The sequence below is a fragment of the Myxocyprinus asiaticus genome, chromosome 48, assembly GCF_019703515.2.
Source record: "Myxocyprinus asiaticus isolate MX2 ecotype Aquarium Trade chromosome 48, UBuf_Myxa_2, whole genome shotgun sequence".
Classification (NCBI taxonomy): Eukaryota; Metazoa; Chordata; class Actinopteri; order Cypriniformes; family Catostomidae; genus Myxocyprinus; species Myxocyprinus asiaticus.
Window position 1 is genome coordinate 26076553 of NC_059391.1, and position 24863 is coordinate 26101415.

General features: G+C 36.4%; 1 protein-coding gene across 2 annotated transcripts in view; it reads left to right on the forward strand.

Moving 5' to 3' along the window:
• The first annotated feature begins 773 nt into the window (after positions 1 to 773).
• The window catches only part of LOC127437274 (protein shisa-like-1a), a 51471-nt gene continuing 27381 nt past the window's right edge, over positions 774 to 24863 (forward strand). For both annotated transcript variants that reach the window (XM_051692106.1, XM_051692105.1), the window contains exon 1: positions 774 to 993. The gene's annotated coding sequence lies outside the window, so the exon portion shown is untranslated. The remainder of the gene's footprint in view (positions 994 to 24863) is intronic.

Below are 24863 nucleotides of genomic sequence, written 5' to 3' on the forward strand. Positions count from 1 at the left end.
TTAAAATATATATATATATATATATATATATATATATATATATATATATATATGTATATTATATATATATATATATATAAATTTACTTGTTCAGTACTTTTTACTGTAATAAAGTCATACTGTATTAATGAGAATATATGAATGAATGAGAATTATAAACATTTCTATAGTAAAATGCTCAGTTGCATTATGGAAACAAGCATAAAAGTGCACAAATTGTCATGAAAATAAATGTCATATACACTAAACCATAATTATCCTAATACATCATTTGTTTATCTTCCTCTTGATTTCTGGTCATTAACATTTCATACCTAACAAACTTTTTTTGGTGACACGTTTTGCTTGGAAAGTGTACTTTGTTTTGCCTCTTGTCTTGCCATTTTCTTATGTAACAGAATAAAATTAATTATTAAGTGTGTCTTAAGTGTCCAAATACTTTTTGGGGTAACTGTATGTACACACACACACACGCACACACACACACACACGTAAACATGCACATATACACACAAAACAGACACATAGATGGCCAAACGCCCAGGTTTGTCAAAACCTCAAAACAAACACAATTCTCCCTGCACAACTCTCTCTCTCTCTCTCTCTCTCTCTCTCTCTCTCTCTCTCTCTCTCTCTCTCTCTCTCTCTCTCTCTCTCTCTCTCTCTCTCTCTCTCAGTTGGTCTCTGAGTACTGGTTTTTACCTTCCCCTCCCTCTCTCATTGTACTCTCTCTTTCTTTCTCTCTCTCTCTCTCTCTCCATTTGGAGCTCTTGGATTCATCAGTGAAGTCTGCAGCTTTGGCTCTTCTCTGATATTTGACCGACACATCAAGGGACTCTGGCTTACCAGGATGAACTTGGTGTCAGTGACCACCCAGCTTGCTGTAAAAGTGTTTGAGGGGCAACAAAAGACAAACTAACACAGACAGAGAGAAAAAAAAGGGTGAGAAGGGATTTCTTTCTGAAAGGGATTCCCCCGCCCAAGCAAACAGAGGTGAGTGCCACTGCTGTTTTTGATTAAACAGGAAAGCAACTAGTATTTCTCCAGAGCCGTTCAAAGCCAGTTGAATTACCACAGATGGAAAAGAGATTTTGTTTAGCTTTAGTTTGCTTAATGTGCAGGTCATTGCCATATATTTAGACATCAGAGAACTGAGGAGTTGTTCATTCTGTCTCTCTCACCTCTATCAATCTGGCTGACTCTCTCTCATCAGGTGCTTTTTGTGTTTGCTATTAATAGATTAAGACTTTCTTGTGGGAGAATGTAGTATGAATGTGGTTTTAAAGAAAGTGAGACAGAGACATGTTGGTCAGTGCTTTTCCTTAGTAAAAAAGTACCACGGTTTTCTGGATATGGTACTATGGTTATGTAATGATCTATGTACATGGTACTATGGATTACCATGATTTTTGGATATGATTTTAGCGTGGTATTTTTGGGCATCATACTACAGTAATACCATGTTTGTTTGTTTTGGTTTTATTGTTTTTTTGGTACATTGGTTATCATGTTTTGGCTGTTTTTTGGGGGGGAAAATAACCATGTTTTACTCTATATGGTACCATGGTCCTACCATGTTGTTGTTTTTTATGGTGTATAGTACTATGTTAATACCATATTTTTAGATTTTACCATAGTAATACCATGTTTTTGCCCATGGTACAATAAAAGAATACCATATTTTTACATGTTACCAAATTACCACATTTATACCAGTAATACCAAGTTTTGGGCCATTGCACCATAAATTAATACAATTGTTGCATTTCAATGAGCTCCCTATGTCGTGAATCAGTATACTGTGATCACGAATTCGGGCACTGGCATGATACTTATGACACGAATCACCTGCGACACAATAACAAGGTTGCACGTTTAAACGCAGCTGTTATTAATAATCAGTTTTGCTGTATAAATTTCGCTGTAATGCATTTTCATTGTAAATATTCAAACGTACAGTGCTATTATGAAAGAAAAATGATATAAAGAAAACAAAAACAAAGGAGTGTATTTTTAATCTTCTTCTAACTACTCTAATATTTAAAAGATTGTTTGCCTTTCATGGTCATTATGGATGAAAGACATTACGAACGATATGTCTTTCAAAGACAAAATAAGGCTCTGACTTCATAGTTTTACTCTTGTGCTCATCTTCTAATGACTTGAGAGACTTCAGAAGACGTGACGACATTTCTGGCAAAAGAACATAGTGAGCAACGATGCTGTCTGGTTTTTATGGTGCATTCTGGGAATTTTTAGGGAGCGAATGTTTCAGTGCTTCATTGATTTGAGACAGCCCAATAAATGGGAGACTCCCTGATAAGTGCCCTGACTACTGAACTAGAGAGCTGATTGAGACGCACACAATATTTAGTGTTACCATATTAATACCATGATTTTTTTGGCATGGTACAACAGTTATACCATGTTTTTTGGACATGGTACTATGGTAATACTATATTTTTTACATGTTACCATTGTGTTACCATAGTGATAATAGTAATGGGTGGGGGGGGGGGTTTGCCCATGGTACTATGTTAACCCATAATTTAAGATTTGACCATATTATTAGTGTTTTTGGCCATGGCACTATAAGTTAATGCAATATTTGTTTAGTGTTACCATAGTAATACCATGGTTTCTTTGGACGTGGTACTATGTTAATACCATATTTTGCAGATGTTACCATAGTAATAATAGTAATAGCCTTAGTATTACCTTAATTATAGATTTTAATATAGTAATATCATGTTTTCAGTCATGGTACTATAATGTTAATACCCTTTCTTTTTTTTATGTTTTATCATATCAAAACCATGTCTTTGGCCATATAATTGTTGTCAACACCATATTTGTTTTGTTACCTTAGTAATACCATTACCTTGGCCATCGTACTACGTTAACACCATGTTTTGCAGATGTTACTATAGTGTTAGCATAGTAGTAATACCATATTTTGTATTTATTTTTTGGCAATGGTATTGTGTTAATTCCATATATATTTTTTAAATGTTTCCATAGTAATAACAGTAACACCATGTTTTTGCCCGTGTTACTTTTACACCAATACCATAGTAATACCATGTGTTATTTGGCCATGGTACTATGTTAATACCATATTTTTTACATGTTATCATATTACCCTAGTAATAACAGTAATTCCATGTTTTGGTCATGTACAATATGTTAATAACCTATTTTTTCTATTACTTTAGTAATACCATGTTTTTTGGGCCATTGTACTGTTAATACGATATTTTACTGATGTTAGTGTTACCATAGTAATATCAGTAACACCATGTTTTTGACCATGGTACTACTACACCAATGCCATTTATTGTTTTATTTTTTTTGCAATAATTTTTATTTTTTTAATTTAATTTTTACACACTGCTATTATGTAATTTTAGAAATATTTTGATTTATGTATTCTTTGAAGTACTTTGCAGTACTTTTAAGTACAATGGAATGCGAATATGTCAATCATGGTACAGTGCCATCAAATGTATCATAAGGGTAGGTGCTTTGCAATTACGATGGCAAACAGAGCCAAGCTGGTAACTTAGAAACAGGCATGTTTGAAAGCTCGGCGGTGCACACACACACACACACACACACACACACACACACACACCCGCACATGGGGGAACAGGGGTGTTGGTTGTCTTCCAAGGAAATAAAAGGGACATTTCTGTGTTCCAGCATTGTGTGTGAGCTGTAATGATAGGGTTTACAATGAAAAGTGTGTGTGTTTGTGCTTGCATGTGCAAATAAGCATGAAAAACAAAAGGAATGCGGTGTATTAGTTGAATAAATTGTGTTCCTGAGCGGAACAGTGCGATCAGTCCACGAGACGTGATGTTCATTAATAGTCAGAGTTGGGGCTTTGCTTTTTTCTGAAGCATCTCATTTAGACAGAAACGCCTGGATGAATTATTAATCACATATTAGAGTGTTTACATCAATAAAACATGGAAACAGACTGAAAACAAACACCTTGGTACTCGGATCACACCTTCTGCCCAATAAAACATCAATAAACCAGCCAGGAGTGAATTAATGTGCGAGTGATTGTCAATCTGATATTGCAGTTGTTTTATCACACTGTTTTCTTCCATGAATTTTGTGTTGTAATTAGCACTGAAGTTTTCATCAACTTCTCAGCCTGAGTCTCATGTGCTGAAGGACAGCGAGTTATTCCCTTTAATTAACCACAAAACCACACAGTAGTCATCCAAAAACACATACAGTATCCACTGAAATACTTACAGACAGACAGACAGAGACAGATAGATAGGACATCAGAAGAAGACGAGTCCATAAATTGTTATTTAGAATAAACAAGCTAAATTACACATTGGACTCCTTGCTTTTTTGCCCTTGACAGGACAATATTTTAAAGTGTGTGTGTGTGCACTGGGAGGAGAATAGATATACATATATCTTCAACAGAGCTCAGTCCCTATCCATTTAGCTGTGGCTTTTATCATCTAAAGTGACTTATAGGACACTAAGTGCAGGGATGGTCCCGCTGGAGATGTTCTGGGGTTAAAAGCTTCTTCAAGGGCTCAGAGAGGTGAGAGAGACAGTCGATCCTCATAAACTCACCCCTACCTTAGACCATGTGTGGCATAATGTTGATTACAGCAAAAAATTATTCGACGTCCTTCTTTTTTAAAAAACAAAACAAAAAACAAACAAAACAAGGTTACCGTGAGGCACTTGCAATGGAAGTGAATGAGGCCAATTTTATGAGGGTTTAAAAGGCAGAAATGTGAAGCTTATAATTTTATAAGAAGCGGCAACATTAATTCTTCTGTTGAAACTTGTTTAAATCAACGTTTTTATGGCTGTTTTACAGCTTACAGTGTTACATCATCATGCAACGAAGTTGTAAAATTGGATGATATAACAGAAATGGTTATAAGTGATTTTATCACACTAAAATAATGTATACACGCATATTGTTTACGTCTTGTGGCTTTAATTTTTAACAGAGTCCCATTGAAGTCCATTGTAAGTGCCTCACTGTAACCTCGATTTTTACCTATTTCTTTAAGAAAAGAAGGGACGAGTCTAAAATAATTTTTACGTTTTTTTTATTTTTATTTTCTCCCCTAATTTCTCCCCAATTTGGAATGCCCAATTCCCAATGCATTCCCAAGTCCTCGTGGTGGCGTAGTGACTTAATGCCTCAATCCGGGTGATGGAGGATGAATCTCAGTTGCCTCTGCGTCAGAGACTGTCAATCCGTGCATCTTATCACATGGCTTGTTGAGCACGTTACCGCGGAGACATAGCGCGTGTGGAGGCTTCATGCCATCCTCTGCGGCATCCACGCTCAACTCACCACGTGCCCCACTGAGAGCGAACTACATTATAGTGACCACGAGGAGGTTACCCCATGTGACTCTACCCTCCCTAGAAACCGGGCCAATTTGGTTGATTAGGAGACCTGGCTGGAGTCACTCAGCACACCCTGGATTCGAACTAGCGACTCCAGGTGTGGTAGTCAGCGTCTTTACTCGCTGAGCTACCCAGACCCCCAACTGACTTATAAATTAAATAATAAAATAAGGCTTTAAAAACTTATGAATGACATGAAAAATTACATTTTAATTATCAACATATTTCTAAATACTTAAAGTATGTCTCTCTTTTTGATCAACTTTAATTTGTCAATTTTACATTTACACTGTAGTTTTTGGATCTTATATTTTATATAATATTATTGAAAAAAAAAATAGAAAATATTTTTTATATATTTTATTATATTATGCAGTAGTAAAACATTTCTGTCCTAATTTCTTCACTTTTACACATTATTTTAAGGCTCTTTGGTTAAAACAACGAGCCCTTATTTCTCATGAAGCAAAACCTTTGAGATTTCGTTTCATCATTTTATCACTCCACAGAAACAGAGTAAACGTAAGTCTCCTCTGTCACTGCATGTCATTAACACTACGTATATGAACCCACTAGGACCAGGAATTTTTGCCATTAAATGGTTGTTTAACCGGAGCACTTGCGTTCACTATCAAAGTTTATATTTGTCCGCTTAGAGTTTCTTTGCTGACTGCGTGCGCATCAAAGTGCTTAAAATGATTTTCTCATGCTCTTCCGGACAGGAGATGCTCTGGAAGAGATCTCCAGTGCGGCTCAGTGACGCTCGGAGTTCAGCTGAATGACACACAAATGTGCCGTTGATGGCATTTATATATTCGCTTAAAATTCCTTTATTTGGACATTAAAATGTCATCTCAGATAACCGCGGTTATATCAAATAGCCATATATTTAATAATCCATAAATGCTGTCAATTGAGCTTAACTTTTACTGAACCCGGAATATTCCTTTAAGCGGTATGTTAGTCTCAGTCATTGTACACTTTCATTGCATCTTTTTTCCAAAGGCTGAACATTTTAACATCTCCTTTTGTGTTCCATGGAACAAAGAAAGTCATTCCAGTTTGGAACAACATATAATGATGACAGAAATTATTTTTTTTGGGATAAACTGGCCTTTAAGCCAAAAGGACCTAATAGAACGTTCCGGTCCATTTAGAACCTACAGCTTAGCCTCTAATTGCCAAAGATAATGAACAATAAACACATACACACACACAGCGTATGGAAAACACAGAACCCTGAGAGTGAATCGACAGATCAAGTTTGGGGGTGGACACCAGTCAACACTTCAGCCAATCAAAACAGTCGCAAAACATCATTCAAGACAACCAATCTATCACATTTCCACAGTTGTCCAAACATACCTTCTGGTTTCCAGAAAACCAGTCTGGACATACCTGCAGTACTCATTATTTTACCATTTCCACATGATAGAGTAATAGCAACCTGGTCTTGTAGAATCACGTTACTATGATTTTTATGTGGCACGTTGTACGTATTGTGGCAGTTTCCTGGTAAAACACTAGAGGCGCTAAAACAATGACTTTGATTTCCTTTCACGCAAATCACGAATAAAACAGTAGATTATCATAAACACTTACTTTTCGTCCTTTTCCTCACACAATGTTATCTTATGACATCAAAACACTTTTACTATAGCACATGGTTTGTAAGGCGATACATTTTAAAGTTTGCATTACATAAACTACATTCACAAGCTTGTTCGAGTGCAATCAAATTGCTCGGTAGCTCAACTGATAGAGCATTGCACTTGTGATGAAAGGACCAGGATACAAGTCCTGAAGAGCCTGAGATTCGATACGTGACTCGAAAGTGTCTAGAAGCACCACAAAATAAGTGGTTGCTTCAGCAATTGCGTTTTTCATCTCACATTTGCTTTTTTTTGCAGCCTGCTCTCATTAAATTTACTTGAGCATTGCGAAATAAAATGTACGTGCTTCATTACACGTTGGCTGCAGTTTTCAAGTGAAATGTCCAGTGGGGGGCGCCAAAACCAAGCGAAATGAGGTTGTAATCAGACAAGATTTAGGTGAATTTTAGATAATAATTAATAACTGTATTTATTTATCACACATTATACATTTTGCACATATACAGTGAAATTCTTTTTTTTTTTCACATATCCCAGTTAAGCTGGGGTCAGAGTGCAGGGTCACTCAGATCACCTCAGATGGAGGTTTTACTGAGTAAAATGTACTAAAACTTTACCCTAAACCTAACCAACAGTGTCGTAAAAGATAAATGAGAGTTAAACAAAACAGACATACTTGCCCTTAACCAACACCTAAACTTAACCGATAGTGTTTTAAAATGCAAATTAAATGAAAAGCACTTGCTGAAGCAGCCACTTCATTTCGAGTTGCTACCACATTTGTGCATCTTTGGCTTGACTCGAACCACGGTTGTCGAGTCTAAAGTCCAACACTCTATTCATCATGGAATAAGTGTGTATATATAGGTGGTCTGTATTACAAGTGTTAAAATGAATAGTTTTTTAAATCATGCATTAAAGTAAAAATATTTTATCATAACATAGAAGTCTGAGAGTAATAGAGTGAAAAATAAGTGTTCATAAAGTCATAATCAGCAATTGTACTCGTGATTTGTGTGACAATGATTAAAACGTACAGTTGTTGTAGCGCCTCTAGTGTTCATTTCACCAGAAAATGCAGCGAAACGTAGAAAATGGCACGTAAAAGTCAGTTTGCACAAATGTATATAGAGTAACGTTCATTATATGAGACCAGGTTGTTTTTTTGACACTATCGGTTTTGGTTTATGGTTGAGGGTAGGGAGGTCGGTTTTGTTGATTTAAAACTGAAAAGAGCATTTTTGAGTTTACATTAAAAACCTCATCTGTTTGGAAGAATATGTAACTCACTTTTAGCGCAACACAGTGGACATTTCACCTCGAAACTGCTGCAATACGTGTAATGAGCAACGTAATATTTTTGTGAAAACATCGCCACAGTCACTTAACTTTCATTCTTAAAAATAAATACATAAAATTCCTGTTCCTGTAACTGGTTGAGCATTGCACTAGGAACACGGTGGTCATTGGTTCAATTCCAAGGGAAAGCACATACTGATCAAATGTATAGTTTGAACATTCTGTAAGCTGCTTTGGATAAAAGCGTCTGCAAAACTCATAAATGTAAATATATAAGGATTGAGCATAAAAGACTTTGCTTGGATTGTTTTTTAAATGTAAGCATGATCTTTAAGACTGACATTTGTCGTGACCTATAGTCCCTTTCACTATTATAATTTATGAATTATTAATGACGCCAAAAGCCCTGAAGTACCTCATCCTGAATATGCATTAGAAAACCATTAGAAGCCATTTATATCATCATGATTCTACCTGTCATGTATTTCTTCTCAGTGAGGGAAAGTACAGGCTTCTTAAACCATCACCATCCATTATGTAGCAGCCCACAGTGAATGCCGAGATGGTTTTCAGATCAGATATCTTGGCTCCTGCTATCTGTCACATTATCTTGATTACCGGTAAGTGAATCAGATGTTTTCAGCCACACAGTCCATTCAGGAAATTGATTAGTATCAACATTTCAACTGTATCATCTCGTAACTTTTTAAAAGCGAGAAGCCTTGTTTAAATGGCTCTTTTTCTCTGACGACGTTAAATAGGGATAGTTATAAAGGTCTGTTCCTGGCAGAATGCAGAGTGAAAACATTAGACCAGACCTCTTATCTGTCCGCATCCTACTAAAAGCATTGCTGATGCATTGTGGCACATGTTTCAGTATTAGTTGTCCTTTCATTTGCGAGACCCTTAATTGCGATGATGCAGCTAATTGTTTCCTGTCTAATGGACGACAAAAAGACCCCTTAATAGATTATCAGGATGACAGGCGGAAACCCATTATTATCGTTCAAAAGAACAGAGTTCAGTTTATAAGTCTCAAGTCAAAGTCCTCTGTTCTTAATGAAATATTCGGGGTAATTTTCAGTTGAACACCTAAGAAACGCTCTGTCGAATGCTGTCAGTTACCACAGACAATGATTTTAACTAGTCTTTATAACTCTTTAAAATGTAAATCAGGGGGCCTGGGTAGCTCAGCGAGTATTGACGCTGACTACCACCCCTGGAGTCGCGAGTTCAAATCCAGAGTGTGCTGAGTGATTCCAGCCAGATCTCCTGAGCAACCAAATTGGCCCGGTTGCTAGGGAAAGTAGAGTCACATGGGGTAACCTCCTTGTGGTTGCGATTAGTGGTGAGTAGCATGAGTCTCCACATGCTATGAGTCTCCGCGGTGTCATGCACAGCAAGCCACATGACAAGATGTGTGGGCTCACTATCTCAGAAGCAGAGGCAACTGAGACTTGTCCTCTGCCACCCGGATTGAAGTGAGTAACCGCACCACCACAAGGACCTAGTTAGCAGTGGGAATAGGGCATGCCAACTTGGGGAGAAAAGGGGAGAAAAAAAATAAAAAAATTTTTTTAGAAACAAACACAAAACATGTTTACAGTAATGCACTCAGAGTAATGCACTTATGCAGCTACTGTTGACAGTTTATGTTGAAAATAACCTGGAATATTCCTTTAAAAGGTAATTTTTCGATGTTAAAGGTGCTGTGAACAATTTGTTTTTTTGGAATACCAAACATAAAATATTAAATGACGGAGTATGAGACAAGGGAGGCGTATGATCAGTTATTGATATACAGTACATCAGCTATTTGTATTGCATAAATGAATATTGAATGAGTACAAATTTCCCTTTTTCATTTCAGTGTTGCCACAAGGGGCAATTTATTGGGCATTAAGTGTAAATTGTCTTCTACGGTCGTTTTTTTTGTTTTGTTTTTGTTTTTCAGGCCAATTACTGTCATGGTGGAGCAACAGTTTAACATGCAACCTTCCTGAATAGTTTACAGTAGTTAATGTCAGCACGTTTATAGCTAGCTATCTGAATAATAACATGTTCATTTACAGTAAATGGCATTTTAAAGACGGTAACACTATCGTCCTCTAGAGTACTGACGCTTGTTACTGCCACAGTAATGCAAGAACGCATGCCAATTATGTTCCAATGGGACAACACGCTTACAATGTACAGGCCAAGCCTTTGCATCTGCATTTTCATACTTTCTTAAGAGCACGTTTCGGGCCTTAGAAGTGAATAAAATATTTACAAAGCACCAGAGTGTAATTGTTGCCATCCTGGATTCATTAAACCTGTACAAGAATAAGAGACACAGTTTCTATTGAAATACCAAAGAAGTATCAACTGCCTATGAAAAGCAAACATCCACCTGTGTGTGATGTAGTTGTTCGGCATGCCCTAGCTTCAATAAAAGACAAAACATTTAATTTAAGAGCGCTCTGAGTCACACAATGTTAATGCAATCTAATCTGTATTCATAAATGCATTCTTAATTGTTTGATTCCCAAATTGTTTCGAATGCCCCCCCATCAGAAAGATCTGCTCTTCAGAGCATCTCTCCTCGAGTTAATATCCCAAATCATTACTGTATAACACAGACAACAATCAGAGAGAGGGGTGGGGGTGGATGAGGGTTATCCAGACTTCACAAGCCTTGTTAATGCGGGTTGAAAAATCTGTTTAATGTGCAGCCTTTAATAGCTGTGAATCGTATGTAAACACAAACACAAGAGCAATGCTGATTTACAGATGCACCTGTCCGTCTGTCTGAAATTATTTTTGAAATATTAAGTACAGATTTGTTTATGAGTTACAAATGTGTCATAAGAAGTTCTTTATTTTCTTTCCTGGACGTTTTTAATTCAGAATTTCAATTGAAAATTAATAGAGGTAGCAAACAAGACGCAGAATTGTAACTGGAATAGGAATTTAAGGAAATAAAATGAAAGGTGAAGTGTGTACATTTCTGTGCCATTAGCATCCCCTTATGGAATTGTAAAAACAACATGCTATTGGTTTCAAACAGATAGTCCCGCCCCAAACTCACACTATTGGTTGAGACAATATTGCTCTTTTAGGCTCAAATCAACCCACGAATGTCTTACTTATACTGTAGTTGTCTCTGCATATTGAGGTGGGATAAGTATTTTAATATTTATTTATTTTTTTTTTAAAAAGAGTATTCCAGGTTCAATAACTTAATCAACTGCATTTGTGGCATAATGTTGATTACCAAAAATCCCTTCTCATACCATCCTTCCTTTTCTTTAAAAAATGTAAAAATGGAGGTTACAGTGAGGCACTGACAATGGAAGTGGTTGGGGCCAAATTTTGGGAGGGTTTAAAGGCCGAAATGTGAAGCTTATAATTTTACAAAAGCACTTAATTGACTTATTCTGTAAAAAGGTGTGTATTATTTGAACTGTAAAGTTGTTTAAATTGTCATTTTTAAGGTCATTTTAGGGTTAGGGTTTACGGTGTTACCTCGTCATAGCAATGAATAAAATCACATGGATATAACTTTACACAGAAAAGGTAAGTCATTTTATCACACTAAGATCATGTTAACACAATATTGTTTATGTTTTGTTGCTATACTTTTGAAACAGTGAGTACTTTAATGTTTTCAATTTGGCCCAATTCACTTTTATTGTAAGTGCCTCACTGCATCCCAGATATTTGCTTTTTTTTTAATTATTATTTCTAAAAGGACGGACGAGTCAAAATAAATTTTTGTGGTAATCAACATTATGCCACAAATGCTTTCGATTGAGCTTAACTTGTTTTGAACCCAGAATATTCCTTTAAAATTTCGCCCAACTATGGTTTAATTCACAGTGCACTGTTTTCTCTTTACATTTCTTTTTATAGCATTAAATAGAAACTGTCCAGTCAAATACCATTCCAGAGATGCCAACCCCGCTGTGTGTCACTAGGTCAGGAGTTATTTATGGGCTGCTGTCAGGAAATACAACTACAAACCCAACAAAACTGCAGCCAGAGCCAAAACTAAACAAATAGTTTTAGATAAGAAGAGTGGGTCTATCATATCTGTGATCCCAAGAGCTTTCTGCTGTCTGATTGTGTGTGTGATGAATGTTAGATAGACTCTGTGCTTGTCCGAATACCCTGTGGCAAGCCGTTTTAACACTTAAATCACTGAAGTCTCTGGAAGCATAAGTTAGGCATATGTGGTATAATTTGAAAGCTTAGAATCAGGTAGAAAACGTATGAACAACAAATCATCAGCAAAATAGGTTCCCATCTATAGAATATGAAATGTTACATATCATTGTTAAGCGGCGATTCTCTGCTTTCCAATAGCACCTAGCTTTTAGACAATTCAGAAGCCAAGATACAGTTGTGCTCAAAAGTTTGCATACCTTGGTAGAAATTGTGAAATTTTGGCATTGATTTTGAAAATATGACTGATCATACAAAAAAACTTTTATTTAAGGATAGTGATCATATGAAGCCATTTATTATCACATAGTTGTTTGGCTCCGTTTTAAATAATAATGATAACAGAAATCACCCAAATGGCCCTGATCAAAAGTTTACACACCCTTGAATGTTTGGCCTTGTTACAGACCCACAAGGTGACACACACAGGTTTAAATGGCAATTAAAGGTTAATTTCCCACACCTGTGGCTTTTTAAATTGCAATTAGTGTCTGTGTATAAATAGTCAATGAGTTTGTTCAGGATACAAAGAAAAACCCACAGGTAACCTCAGGAGAAATACAGGCTGCTCTGGAAAAAGACAGTGTGGTTGTTTCAAGGAGCACAATACTTGTTGACCCCTCTCCAAACATAGCGCTTATGGTTGTGAACATAAAGCTTTATTTTGGTCTCGTCACTCCAAATTACAGTGTGCCAGAAGCTGTGAGGCGTGTCAAGGTGTTGTCGGGCATATTGTAACCAGGCTTTTTTGCGGCATTGTCTTATTTCTGGCAACTCGACCATACAGCTCATTTTTGTTCAAGTATTGTTGTATTGTGCTCCTTGAAACAACCACACAAACAATTCTTCTGGCAGTTGTGGCTGAAATCTTTCTTGGTCTACCTGACCTTGGCTTGGTATCAAGAGATCCCCAAATTTTCCACTTCTTCATAAGTGATTGAACAGTACTGACTGGAATTTTGAAGGCTTTGGATTTCTTTTTATATCCTTTTCCATCTTTATAAAGTTCCATTACCTTGTTACGCAGGTCTTTTGACAGTTCTTTTCTGCTCCCCATGGCTCAGTATCTAGCCTGCTCAGTGCATCCACGTGAGAGCTAACAAACTCATTGACTATTTATACACAGACACTAATTGCAATTTTAAAAGCCACAGGTGTGGGAAATTAACCTTTAATTGCCATTTAAACCTGTGTGTGTCACCTTGTGTGTCTGTAACAAGGCAAAACATTCAAGGGTATGTAAACTTTTGATCAGGGCCATTTGAGTGATTTCTGTTATCATTATGATTTAAAAAGGAGCCAGACAACTATGTGATAATAAATGGCTTCATATTATCACTATCCTTAAATAAAAGACATTTGTTTTTGCATGATCAGTCATATTTTCAAAATCAATGCCAAAATTTCACAATTTCTGCCAGGGTATGCAAACTTTTGAGCACAACTGTATTCAACAAAACTGTGGAAGCTCTCATCACTTCAAAAAAAGACTTGTTGTCTATGGGTGAGGTCTAAAATGTGTTAGAGCACCACCTACATTTCAGATCAGTATAATTTGATAAAAAGTGAAAGAGGCCATCCAATGGAATAAAATAAGACTTTTTGCTTGAAAATAGAGGACACAGAACTGAAATGGCATGCTTTTAAAATTTAGACATAAAATTAGTTTTTATTTTTTTCACACAAAAAAAATAGTTTGTCGTAAAATTGTGAACATATACAATGTTATTTATTATTGCAATAATTTCTTAAAATATAGGGGGTTATCTGTAAAATGAGACAATTTTTATGAAATTAGTCCACTGTATGTGTGAACAGGGCGCTTTTAAATTAAAACTTTCAGGCGGCAGCCCAAAAATTCTGCAGAGTAGAAAAGGTTAAGTACACAAACCACTGTCACAGTCCATTTTATCTCTGTAATTTGATGTATTTTTGAGTAAAACTCCCATTAAGGAATTGGTTGGATTGTGAAAAGTGGAAACAGGTTTGTTAAGAAAGTAAATGGGACCAACTTTGATTTCATGTTGTTTTTAAAAGTAATATTGCAGGTTCAATACAAGCGAAGGTAAATCGACAAAATATGTGGCATAATGTTGATTACCAAAAACATTATTATAATAATTTGACTTGCCCTTCCTTTTCTTTGAAAAAAAAAAAAAAAGTAAAAATCTGGGTTAGTTACGTAAACAACATGCATGTTTAAACAATCATATAGAAATCCATTGAAAAACTAAGTATATCCTAGCCTTGACATTTTCTGCCTAAAAGATCATTAAAAAATGTTCACTTCCGATAGCACGACTAAAACTAGTATAGAAGAAAGATTCCTTATTTCAGATCAGCAATTTCTCTCTAAAATAGTCTCTGAATTATAGGAATTCTCCATGTCTTGCATTCTCTCGCACAGTGAGCCTGTTTGACTTGCTAGGGAGGAAGAGCAATGATGCCGCTCCTGTACTATGTTGTGGAATAATTTGTTCTCTTAGATCCCTGTCATTTAATAAATTCCACCTATTAAACACAGCTGGCTTTCATTAGAAATCTCCCCACTGTACGAGTGTTTCTATCACCACCAGATAATGACACGGAGAAGATATTCCGGGTTTAATTCTAGAGAGTGGAGAGAGGGAGATGTTCGAGGTGAAATCCTCAGGGTGAAGACGAGAACAGGAGGTTTAAGGCAGATATTCGGCACGGCAGCTATGCTTTAATGAAGTTTGAGCTCTACCTGTGGACTTTATCTGTTGCTATTGGAAACCCTCGTTTCGCACGAGAAATAAATATTGCAAAACAAGTTGTGCAGCCTCCTATATTGATATGAACTGTGAATGTATCAGATGTAGGCTACAAAAAAAATATAAGCCATTTTCCTCAAGACAATACTGCATCTGCAAAGCATTTGTGGCATAATATTGATTACAAAAAAAAAAAAATTACTTTGCCTTTTTTTTTAAAAAAAAAAAAAAAAAAAGAAGAAAAAAAATCTAGGTTATAGTGAGGCACTTACAATGGAAGTGAATGGGGCCAAATTTTGGAGGGTTTAAATGCAGAAATTTGAAGCTTATAATTTTATTAACACATTTACATTGATTTTTCTGTTAAAACTAGTGTATTATTTGAGCTATATATCTGTTTTAATCATTTTTTGTGGTAGTTTTAGGGTTTGCATTGTTACGTCGTCATGGAAACAAAGTTGAAAAATGAGATATAACTTCACAGAAAAGGTTATTAAGTGATTGTATCACACTAAAATCATGTTAACATGCATATTGTTTACGTCTTTTGGCTATACTTTTGAAACTGAGTATTTTCACATTTAAGGATTGTCCTCATTCACTTCCATTGTAAGTGCCTCACTGTAACCAATATTTATTTTTGGTCCAAATGTATTTTTTGTTGTCAACATTGTGCAATAAATGCTGTCGATTGAGCTTAACTTGAGTTAGATGCAAAAAAAACTATTTTAATAGGCACTGTGGATGAACCAGATGTACACAAAAAAATATAAGCCGTTTTGCCCAACACAGTTCTGTAATTTCTCAAAACGTTGATGTTTCAGATTTGTTTTCCAAACATTCATTTTTAGCGACAGGTATTTTGTCTGTCCACACTGAAATCGAAAAACTGCTTCCCTGATGAGCCAATCAAATCATATTTGATGTTTAATATTTAGTTATGCAAAGCGGCCTAAATTAAAACGAGTTTTACTGAAGGCAGGGCTATGCAGCGCAACGCCGCAGAAATAAAAATTATACGATCAACAAAATGTCCCATCGCTTGACTTTGCACTGTGTTTAGGACAAAACTAGTTTGATCACTTGTCACTTTATTGTGCTTGGTTAAGACACTGTGCTAAGGCTAAAACTCTCACACAAGTACATGAATGCAGCTGCTTTTAGCTACGCAAGCTCAATTTCCTGCGTTGTTGGTTTCAAAGCATGTCAGACTTCAATTCATAACACAATGCAAGCATGCATTGCATTCTCAACATTGCCTCAAGGGGCACTATAGCAGACATTGGTGTAAACAGTCCGCTTCTACGGTGAGTTTTCTCTTTCAAGTCAACTGTCATGGTGAAGCAACAGTTTGAAGAGAATACTGTTGAGCAAGTAAGTTAAAGTCAGTATATATTTATAGCAACTTACCTGAATAATAACACATCCAGTTTAATGGCACAGACTTCTGAAGGTAACTCTATCGCCCCCTCCACTACTGAGGTTTGTTACGCCATGGACCATGCATTAGCCAGGCAAGCGCATTTGTGTGTGTACTTGCGTAAAGTATGTTTTGGGCCTCAGGCAACAAAGCAGACACAAATGCTTGGCCAACGCATTGCAAATGTGGGATTGTGTTGAACAAACTTAACATACGGAGCCTGCATCATCGTGGCAGTAACATTCAAGGGGCCGATAGATTTACCTTCAAATGTCTATGCCATTAAACCTGAAAGAGAAAACTGATTGTAGGAAAGTTTGTGCTGTAGTACCACTTGTTGCAACGTTGAGAATGCAACCTGTACTTGTGTTGCAAATTGCATTTGGACACATTTCAGAACTTAACATCCAGCAAGTTTCCATACGTAATTGTGTTGGCATGTTCATGTGAGAACTGACGCACGTGCGACACACCCGGAAGAGCAGCGCTGTTTACAACTGAGTAGAAGGAACGCAGTCCAGAAGCTTCGTTGGTTTTGGTTTAGATCTGTATTTGTATCTGTTTGTTTACTGGTGCATTTGTGTGCTTATCCTGGATACCTCAACCGAGAGAAAAAACGTGAGATTACGTCCGTAACATGTCAATGCGAATACGTCACACGAAAGACCGTGTGAACTCAGCCCTTTGTGAATGCGTACACTGCTGCTGACCAGAAGCGTTGCTTTATAGTAAAAAACTACTTAAATATTGATATTTTTGGCACCAAAAGTGATCGTATCGCTTTTGATTACTTTAATTTAATCGTATGGATGACGTTTATGCTGACTGTCTGTGATTTTTGGAGTTTCAAAGGTTGGATCAACATCCATTTGCATTTTAAGGACCTACAGAGCAAAGATATTTTTCTTCAAATGTGTTCTGCTGAAGAAAGAAAATCATACACATCTGCGATATCATGAGGGTGAGTAAATAATGAGGGAATTTTCATTTTGGGGTGAACTATACTTTAAAATCAGATCACTCCATACGGATTGTCCCTTTAATAAGTTCACTGCAAGTTTCTTTGGATAAAAGCATCTTCTGAATGACAAATGAGTCAATTTACTCAACAATAAAAGAGAAGAACATCTAACTGAATAAGAAAAACACTTTTGTGCAGAGCGCATCTCTTTGAGGTGTAATCTCATTTCTCATCTGACAGACATACATGTGGGTGAATGAAGATATGTTGCCACTCAAGTGGTTGGACAGCTTTAAACGCAAGAGTGTTTGGTCTCAGGGCAGATTTTCTGGCTTGTTAAAATTTTGTATGGGAGTTTGCAAAGCGGCCCTCTTTGTAACTATATGAAAGTGCTAATAAAGTGTTTATGTAACTTGACAGGCCTCATGCACAAACAATTTGAAGTTCTTTGTTTTGCAGAGGTCATAAATGATTCTAACTTTTATTTTACAACAACTGCACCCAATTCTGATTTATTCTGTCTGTACTGTCATTTCACATGTAATGAAATCGAAACCTGTTTATTTAGACATTGTAGTCAATATCTGGTATATCTACGTACATTGGTTGCCATAGTAGTGACTGGCAGGGAGAGTCACTACTAAATAAAATAAATAAATTGTAGCATCATGTTACTCAAAATCCCTATGACTTTCTTTTAATGAGAGCAAGTGAATTTTTTAAGTTCACCAGGCACTGGCAGGCGCAGCAAGTGGCAAGCCAATTTTTGTTCCATCAGTACTAAAGTACTACAATTTGTTTTATAACTCTGTTTGGTCTGGTCAAACGCATCAGTAAGGAAGGTCAAACTCTGAGATGACAGCTGCCGACATTGGTAGGATGCAAAAGTCAGCACAGTCACAAAAGTATCCATCAGTGAGAGAAAGCAAGTTAAAGAAAAGATAAACTTTCATAACCTCTCTCTCCAATTAAGAGGGAATAATCTGCGGTATTATGCGATTGACATTTACCAGTGAGGGACCGTGATTTGCTTCCAGGCTGTGCAGGAAATTGAGAAAACTACCATCGAGACCAACGACAGTATGCTAATAGAGATGCTTTATGATAATTCAGATACTGGACACAAATTACACTCCGCAGAGATGTGACATTTGGTCCCGCACACAAATGGAGGGCAAACATGCAATAGGCCAGTGACACGAACATCAGCGGTTCTGAATAAGTCCCACCACATCGAGAGATGTCAACGCTATATTGTTCAGGTTTATTTATATATTAACATATGCGGATAACACACATCAGCTTGTGTGGATGGGTGGGTGGGTGTTTTGCTTACTTCTCCAGGTTAATTTTGGAGTGTAGAACAGTGTGATATTTTGGTTAGTCAACAGCTTAGAGTCGTCGTGACAACGAGGGCTTCAAAACATTGTCGTATTTGTGATGGACGGCGTTTGCTGTAGCATTAAGCTAAAGTCAATCAATGCAATCGATTTTATGCTTAGATGGTTAAGAATGCAAAGTGTCACACCACAGTAATTATTCCAAATTTAGAAGCTATGCTTAATCACACAAAATTATCTTCAAAGAGGACAAAGAAGCTGCAGTACTGGAGGAAATGGGTGGTACCGACCGATTTAGAACAACAAAATGGGAAAATAGGAAATTAGGGGGAATGCTTAATTTGTTCACAAAAAACCCCCAAGATTTACCAGACTAGATGGAAGATAATCCTTACAATTTACCATTTAGACCAGGGGTTCTAAACGGGGGCATTCAAAGGATGCCAGGTGGTGCTGAGAACAAATTAGTAGAGGTGGGGGGGGGCATTAGGTTACAAATGGGGGGCGTTTATTAGTCATAATAATCAAATCTATCGTCAAATTCCTCTTTGCATTACAACGTTTATCTAGACTTGGAGTATATCAGTTGGTTCTCAGTTATACGGATTGGTACGCATTTGTACCACGGTTCATCTGATTTTGAAGTCTAGTGACGCATCTGAAGTATCTGGTTTAGCAGTGGCAAATACACAGGCAGAGGCACAACCTCCACTAATGCACCTGTATGGCTCTGTAGATGGATACTGCTCAATGGACAGAGCAGCATGAGCGCAAATCTCTTAAAGCTCGAGCTCTAAAACTCGCAGCTTTGCAAAAATCAGTGAGAAGCATGGCGTGAGAAGCAGAAACCATTTGAATCTGGCACAGAATTCTACTGTAGTAACACTAACTGTACTTTTGGCAGAAATAGATTGATAATAAATATTATTATATCACTACTTCAGCTCTATTAAATTTGTCATAGCCAACATTAGGGGAGTGAGGGAATATAATCAATTTTTACATGTTTAGAGTAGGTCTACTGTTTATAATTACAAAAATGCCATAGTTTGTTTTATAGAAATCATGTTACATCTAATCATGGTAGTGAAGAAGATCCATGCTTCCATGTGGTTACTATGGTCTTGTTACAAATACCACTGTTAAAACTATTTAAAAAAGTAGGGGGGCGTTCATCAAAAAAAGGTTGAGAACTACTGATTTAGACTATATTTTCCACTAAAATACCATAATTACTAAACCTTGTCTTCATAAAAAAAAAAAAAATTGTGCTAGGTGTGCTATAACGTTTCTTAGCGATCAGACTTGTTGCCTAGTGGATGATAAAATGGGCAAAAAAAATCTCAAAGGCTTACATTGCTGGAGGGACCCGAGTAACCTAGGACAAGCTTATCAAAGGGTCATTACGTGCCAACTCAACCAGAGTTCAATTTTTGTTTTCACTGGTGAAAGATAAACATATATAGTGATGAAAGCCAAACTATTAAATGCTAACTATTAATGTTAACGGAGTTATCTATTATTTCATGGGAAACAATTTTTGTCAATGATTTTGGGGCAAAACAACAGGTAAAAAAAGTAACCTTAGAAAAATGGCAGTGCCAATAGTTTATTTTTACACAGAGATAGGTAGGTCTATTACTAAAATCAGTTGACTTCAGCACCACTTGATGCTTTATATGCCAATGGTGTGAGTTTAAAAATGGGGGGGAAAAAAGCTTTTTGTGCTGTTTTTCCCAAAGTTGGAGTGCCTGTAACTCCAGAAGTATTGAAGATATCTTAATATCCTTTTAGATTCTGGTTCAGAACAAACTTCCATTTTTGTATCTGTATTTGTAAGGCCCTGTTTTGTTACATCCCAGAGAAAATGGGCAGTCAATGTGGCTCCATCCATACATTTTTAAACTGTATTTTAGTTTTAACTGTAGTAGCTATGAATTTTGGCAGAAATTATGGTTACCATGGTAACTGTTTGTGAGAACACTCATCTCATATAATGCATGGATGCACATGAACTTCTACATACAGGATTTTTATGTTCATTTGCTAAAGATCCACAGTGAAGTAATAAAGGAAACATGCAGGTTTTTGGTGAGAAATCATTATGAGACAGAAATGAACAGTAGCTAGTTATGGATTCTGTTTTAAAGGAGAAATGTGTCACAGTCTGACACTCAATGGCAAATTAAAATGCTAAAAATATTACATGACGTTCTTGCCTTGTTCTCGCTCTGTTCATAATCATCGGAAAGCCGCGGTAAGCCTTTCGGCGTAAGTGTTCTCATGAAGACAGCTGACGCATTCAATATTTCATTTTGAACATTTAAACGCTGGCACAGAGATAAAGGCTGCTAAATTAAGCATGCTATTAGCCTCTGCGTTTTATTAGTTGATTTATTAATCATTTGAAGAGCTGATTAGAATGTTCTTTTGAAATATTGTAATTATTTCTGGATTTAGGTAAATATCTGTTGAGTAACTGTTGACTAAGATTAAAGTTAAATATAAATATTTGAAAATGTTTCTGGTACACTATTCTGACATTTCTTAATCATCATCTTAAGTCTTAGCTTTGTACCTCACAAACTTGTGTGTTAGAGGCTTTTTTGTGATTCTTAAGTTCTTAACTACACCAAACAACTATTTAATTAGATTCTTAACATCTAGTTTTTTCAGCACACAGAACATTTACGTTAAAGACAACATGAAACAGAATCTGAAACACATTTAACTTCTGTAATGTGACGTGAAGTGAAACAAAATATCAAAAGGGGGGTGCTTGAGTTTTTCCCTCAGGGTTCCGCTTGGTTCATATTTTTATGTCAGCAATAAAGACATTACAGAGGTGATAAAAAATGAAAAAAAAAATCATATATATATATATTTATATATATATATATATATATATATATATATATGAAACTAACATTTATGTCTTAAGAATAACGTGCACTGACAAATCATGCACAATAAGACCATGGACAATTATTAAGAAAGTACACAGCATCAAATTTGGTTTTTAAATTCAGAATGAAGTAAAAAATTAACTATTTACTTTTTAATGCACACTATTTCATAGAAAAATGTCTTTGTAATCTTTTCGTCTAAATGTAATAACTTGCTTAGCCTCTGAAACGACTTTGCTTTTCGGCTGACATCACAAATCCCTCTTATTTTTTAACCACATGGCCCCATTCTTGTTTGTTACACTTTTTACAACCCAATCAATTTCCTTGGATTTCATTAAGTTCCGCCCTCCATTTTTTCCTCATTGAATATCCTATTTCACTAAGAAATATATAAGATGACGGAAGTAAAATGGGCTGTGAACTCAGTTTCTTGTTCACTTTAAAAGTTTACATATACTCTACATCAGTACTGATACACAAAGACACACAGTTCATTCAGTGCGAAACAAACTAAAGCTTTGACAATGCAAGTTCATGTTTTGCAAGCCAACTCTCGAGGAACCCCACTTCACTTCAAATGACTAAGATCAAGAGAGAAAGTTCATACAATCTTGTTTTGAGCACAAACTCTAGCAACACCTTCTTTTCCACATAGATTTTTTTTAGATCCGCCCTCATCCACTGAACAAAAGACAGAGCTTGAATCTTAAACAAGGAACACAATGACATAAGGAAGAAAATGTGTATGGAGTCTTTCTCTAATTTCTTTGTCTGAGTTTCCCCCTCCTACGGAGCAGCTCAATCAGTCTCAATTAAATGAAATTAGTAAACATTTGCAACAATAAACATCATATCTATCAGCAACTTGAAATAAACAATCACAGCATGCAGATTAACTAAACTGATTGCATTAAGAACTCTTTAAATCTGCAATGAATCAATTGGGAGTAATTGTGGTTGTGTAATTTACTCCAAAATGTTTCCACCCTTTTCACACTCGTTTAACAGCAGAGATGAGCTGTGACAAACTGCCTTGTCGCTAACAAAGTCTTCCAGCAGTGTTGCTTAAAATTAGAGCTACAGTCTCTTAGACAAACTCTTCTAGGCATCAGTCAGGGAAGAACGGAGTTCATATGAAACATCTTTGAGTAAGACTAAACTAGCATCAATCACATTCTATCAAAACCAGGTCATGGGTTTGATTCCTAGGGAACAAGTGCTTAATGATCAATGTTTACCTCGAATATACTTTCACTTTGAATAAAAGCGTATGCCTATTTAATAAATGTAGACACTTACCAGAGACAGTATAGGGAGGAGACGATCCACTTGTAGAATAACGTAGTCGAATACAGTCCTTAATGGACCAACCTGAAAATAATGTTTTTAGCTTGATTTTTTACTTTTGATTTTTAGCTTTTAGCTTGATTTTTTTAGCTTGTTTGGGCTACAGAAGCTAAAAGTGTGATATCAGTTTTGTCAAATTGGTGATTCAATACATGCTGTTGAACTGTTAGCTCAGCAAACGCTTGGAGATTTGTGTCTTTTCCCATTCAAGTTGATAGCAAGGGTGTAAACAAGATGGTCACCAACTGAAGTGAAAAATCATACAGAAATTGACAAATGCAACCAAAAATGCAACATCATGTAGAGGTCAGGTATGGCAGCTTTCAAGTGAACCTGGAATGAGACTTGTGTCTCTGCAGAACAAAAATAGGCATATTCCAATCAGTGGGCGTTTTCAAACCGGGATGGGCGTTTTTTAACTGCTTTACACGATTTGCTTACTACATTGAGATTCCCTACTTTCATTGGATAGTTCAGAAATGCCCATCTTGTTTTGGGAATGCCCACTGATCACTACATTGAGATTCCCTACTTTCATTGGATAGTTCAGAAACGTCCATCTAGTTTTGGAAATGCCCACTGATCATTACATTGAGATTCCCTACTTTCATTGGATAGTTCAGAAACGCCCATCTTGTTTTGGAAATGCCCACTGATTACTACATTGATATTCCCTACTTTCATTGGATAGTTCAGAAACGCCCATCTTGTTTTGGAAATGCCCACTGATTACTACATTGAGATTCCCTACTTTCATTGGACAGTTCAGAAACGCCCATCTTGTTTTGGGAACGCCCACTGATCATTACATTGAGATTCCCTACTTTCATTGGATAGTTCAGAAATGCCCATCTTGTTTTGGAAATGCCTACTTATCACTACATTGATATTCCCTACTTTCATTGAATAGTTCAGAAATGCCCATCTTGTTTTGGAAAAGCCCACTGATTGCTACGCTAAGATTCCCTACTTTCATTGGATAGTTCAGAAATGCCCATCTTGTTTTGGAAACACCCACTGATCACTACATTGAGATTCCCTACTTTCATTGGATAGTTCAGAAATGCCCATCTTGTTTTGGAAATGCCTACTTATCACTACATTGAGATTCCCTACTTTCATTGGATAGTTCAGAAACACCCATCTTGTTTTGGAAACGCCCACTGATCACTACATTGAGATTCCCTACTTTCATTGGATAGTTCAGAAATGCCCATCTTGTTTTGGAAATGCCTACTTATCACTACATTGAGATTCCCTACTTTCATTGGATAGTTCAGAAACACCCATCTTGTTTTGGAAACGCCCACTGATCACTACATTGAGATTCCCTACTTTCATTGGATAGTTCAGAAATGCCCATCTTGTTTTGGAAATGCCTACTTATCACTACATTGAGATTCCCTACTTTCATTGGATAGTTCAGAAACGCCCATCTTGTTTTGGAAACGCCCACTGATCACTACATTGAGATTCCCTACTTTCATTGGATAGTTCAGAAACGTCCATCTTATTTTGGAAAAGCCCACTGATTACTACACTGAGATTCCCTACTTTCATTGGATAGTTAAAAAACTCCCACCCTGATTTGAAAATGCCCACAGATTGAGAAATGCCCATTATTGTT